The following is a 4,339-nucleotide window of genomic DNA, read 5'->3' on the forward strand; positions in this document are numbered from 1 at the left end:
AAGAAGAGGTGAAGTTTAGCTTTATAAACGTAACCATTTTCTGGGTTTCCATTCAGGACCGATTCTTCTCCTCCCCTTCTCATCTGTACCCCCTCTCCCCTGCTCTTTACTTCTTAAAAAAAAAAAAAAAAGCCATGCAATACATCCAGCTGCTGGATTAAAATTACGACCCGAAGTCTATCCTCTTGTCTATCGCACAAATAGCAGCAAAAGGCACCAGCGACTCTAGGCACTCAGGCACCCCTGAGAGTCAACCCTACAGTCTTTATCCCCGCATCTCTAGCTCAATGAAGCTTCGGAAAGCAAATCCGCCTCCTAACGGACTCTTCCTACTGCCTGCTGTCCTCGGCAAAGCAAAGGGGAAACAAACACACTCTTCCCTCTTCAAGCTCCAGTTGCCCTATCCTTTACCTGCATATACTTCCACCACTCACTACCCTCCTCCCTTCTCAACACTACAAAACCCCCTTCCCCGCCCCCCGCTCCAAACTTCACATACCCCGGGGTCTCGGCCATCCCCACGGAATAAGCACCCATCGAGGACCCGGGGCGGGGGGGGGGGGGGGGGGGGGAGAGGAGGAGGTGTTAGGTGGGAGGACAGTGAAGAAGCTCATTGGGGTGGGGTGAGAGATAAGATGGGGTGAGAAAGAAATCTAGGCAAACCCCACAAACCTCCAAACTTTTGGAGTCTGATTTGGGAGAAAGGGTCATCCCGTGAAGGGGGATAAAGGGGGAGGAGAGTGTCAGGGGAGGTTTTTGGAGAGCGTTGACTTCTGACAGCCCCGGAGAGCTTCTGATCTGACAGCTTTCCAGCTCTACTAAAATGCATAAAGCTCAAAGTAAAAAAGGAAGGAGGCAACAAGAAAGAAATAAAGCCCTCTGTAAAACGTATAGTATCCACTACTTAATCCAAAAGTTAAAACAAAACAAACAACCAAAAAACCCACCCCTAAAAGAGGAGAAAATAAACCTTCCAATTCCCCTCCTTCCTAAAGCAGAGCAAGTCTTGTACTTAAAAAGGGTAAAAGAGACAGAAAGAGGGGAGGGGGGGCTAAGAAAAAGATACTTGGGATATGGGGATGTGTGTGAAGGAGGGAGGGAAGGAGGGAAGGAGAGAGGGAGGGAGAGAGAGAAAGAGAGAGAGAGAGAGAGAGAGAGAGAGAGAGAGAGAGAGAGAGAGAGAGGAAGAAGGGAGAGGGAGAGAGGGAGCGAAATATCAAAGATTGTGCAAGATCAGCCTGGAAAGATAATCGATACTCGACCTAAATTTAACACAAACTACTCAATAAAAGTTAAAGAAAAAACTTACTTTCCATTTCCCCTGCAGTTCCTATTCGATCTTCGCCTTTTTTTTTTGTTTTGCTTTATTTTACTTACAGCTGATCACATCCAAGTAAAACGAGAGGGTTCATTTAGAAAAAAAAAAAATAAAAAAATAAAAAAAATAATCCTCGAACTTTATTGGGTGAAAATAAAAATGCTGGAGCAAAAAGTGGGGGGCATGGAGCGGTCCTTGGGGGTCCAGGAGTAGTTAAAGCATGTGCCGACCGCGGTCTCGCTGTTTGGTTGTGAAGGGGTTGGGAAAAGGAGGAAAGGAAATGAAAATCCGATATGTCTTTATTCTGCTAATTATTATCGTTTTAGCCCTGTTTAAAAAAATGGCTGATTAAGTTGAGTGCGCATGTCTTTGTGTGTCTATTCCCGATATGCACTCTGGGAATGAGAGAGGAGAGAGAGGGAGAGGGGGAGAGAGGGAGAGAGAGAAAGAGAGAGAGTGGTGTAATTAGTGAGGTGATCAACATTCTCCAGACTGCAAATGACGCGCAGCCCCGGACTTAGAGGAGCTAAGACTGCTGTAGTGGCTTCTTTCAGGACTCGGAGGGGGTTGAATCGCAAGGCAGAGCAACCAGCCTGAAGAAGAGGGAGGCTGAGAAGGAACTCCATGGGTGCGAACATATACACGCGCACACACACACACACACATATACACACGCACAAACTTCATTAGTAACACACAGAAAGTGGATGGACTTGAGGAAAAAAACAAACAAATGGAAATAAAATAATCGTTGCTTTTTTTCAGTTATGCAAGAATTAAAAACAAATAAAATAATTATTGGACTAAAGAGTTGTTTACTATAAAGTTAAAGAAAAGCTTGAATCTGGAGACCCTGAATTAAGAATAAGCTAAAATAATAGGTTTAACATCTCATATGTTCCAACATATGCAGATATATGTAAATTTATGACATATATATTTGCATGCAGTTATACGCATGCATGTCATATAATGGATATTTTCGTCATAGGTTTGTATTCTATTTGTGCATGTACCTATAACTTTATTTTAAATTTCTGATTTTAAAGCTAAGTTGAAGAGATTACGCTAGGAATAAACTTCACAGTGAACCAGCTAAAAAAGAGAAAAGCAATTAAGTTCTATTTTGAATATTGTATTGTACAGACTTACATAAATCCAATAAAATGCCTTTAACAGAACGTTTAAAGTACATTTTTATACATATGCTTGTGAGTCTATAGAATTATCTTTCTTGAAGAAGATGGTGGTGAATTTAAAAACTCCACTACAGATCCCATTAGAATGAAATATACTCCAAGTATTTTCTTGTGTAAAATTTAAGGTGGCTGATTCTCATTTGAAAATCTAATTATCTTTTCTTAATACTACAGATGTGAATATGAGTGACACTTTCATTAAAAAATAATTAACTAAAAACTAGGAATAGACATACTTTTAAATGCCCCCCTACTGATGATTATAAAATGCCATCCTACTGATGATATATATGAAATAATTGTAAAATATATAACTATTCAAATAATATCTTAATATGCTGTAGAACACAAGTATGATCCATGTATCTAGTGTCTCAGAAATGGAAATTCTAGTGAATGTACACAAGAAACAAAACTCAAATAAAAGTTAAAATCAAGAGATAGTCACAATGTCAAGGAATCTGGGCAGGTGAACCATAACCTCTTTTGGAGATGACATGCCTTTGAAGTTCAGGATTCCTAAGATATGCGTCAAAACCCTGTCTTAGGCCTTAAGCACCAAATCCACCAAATACCAACAAAAAGGTTTATCACAAGCCCCTGGAAACACAGAAGATATAAACATGCATCTTTGTGGGCCTCAAACCTTCCATTCTATGAGAGCATTTTGCAAACTCTGGAACTGATGCCAATAGGAATTAAAAACACATCCAGAAATAATTGGAGAATAAAAAGAATCCCCCCCCCCCCTTCACCAAGGGTAGCAATAGGCCACAGTTAGAAATCTTTGATACTTAAAAAAGATTGTTAGGGTCAGAAAAAAAATATATTTTTGAAAGGAGGTGTAGAGTAAATAGAATAATTAATTTATGCCCCTTATTAAGAAAAAAATAAAGTTATTATTGAGGGAGCAAAATTTACCAATATATTGGAAACCAGGTCTTCTAAATCTTCACTGAAAGAAAACCATTGACTTATCCCAAAAACCCATTCCATTCCAAACTTTTGTCCAAAGAAAACCTCAGAGACTCTTAACACTTTTAGTTCTTAAGAGATACTTTGTTTACAACCTTATCTTAAGACAATAGTATATCATCAATATACAAAAGATTACTTAAGTATATAGGTTATCCCTAAAATGAAAATTGCTTACAACATATAACAAAAAGGGGACTAATATAGAACAAATATTTACATTATTACATTCCAGAGAATAAAACACTCCAATAAATATATACACTTCCATCTACACGAACATATATTCATATATATGTACATTCATATATACATGTCTGGAGCATTTAATGAAATTGAAGGAAAATTATGACGGGAATTTTCGAGTTCAAATTAGGGAGAAAGAGAACGAGGATTGTAAAGGAGAGAAGTAAAGTATCCTAGTTCAATTATAGAAAAATAATTTCCGGAGACTTCCGACTTCAGAATGCGTACGGTGAAGGAAACACCTGAGAACAATATGTCTATTTCAAATTCAGGTGAAGAGTGGCTTTTTTTTTTCTTTCGCTAGAATAGGAAAACGAAGACAATTTAGCTCTAAAGTTCTCTTCCCCAATATCATCAATAACATTAAATGTCATTAATGCCAAAACATAATATCAATCATTCTTTTGATTGTCAATTTTCCTTAATTTCTTGTTGGAAGAATAAAGCTTTTGTAGTTCTTGAATTACAACCCAGAGAACAAAGGGGAGGAGAGGGCAGGATTTGTGAGAAGAGAGTTCACATTTTCAGTCTTTTCTTTTGCTACTGTTCACTGTCTCTCCTAACGTTTTATATCTCTCTTTTCTCCTCTGTCTCCCCTTTC

At 38.4% G+C, this 4,339-nt stretch overlaps 1 protein-coding gene across 2 annotated transcripts in view; it reads right to left on the reverse strand.

Moving 5' to 3' along the window:
• Window positions 1-1,687, reverse strand: part of ZFHX4 (zinc finger homeobox 4) — a 209,052-nt gene extending 207,365 nt beyond the window's left edge. Inside the window, exon 1 of one of the 2 annotated variants that reach the window (XM_023495960.2) lies at window positions 1,310-1,687. The gene's annotated coding sequence lies outside the window, so the exon portion shown is untranslated. The remainder of the gene's footprint in view (window positions 1-1,309) is intronic. The other variant, XM_023495959.2, reaches the window with a different exon arrangement.
• Window positions 1,688-4,339: the final 2,652 nt, after the last annotated feature.

This window comes from Sarcophilus harrisii, chromosome 1 (genome assembly GCF_902635505.1).
Source record: "Sarcophilus harrisii chromosome 1, mSarHar1.11, whole genome shotgun sequence".
In the NCBI taxonomy this organism is placed as follows: Eukaryota; Metazoa; Chordata; class Mammalia; order Dasyuromorphia; family Dasyuridae; genus Sarcophilus; species Sarcophilus harrisii.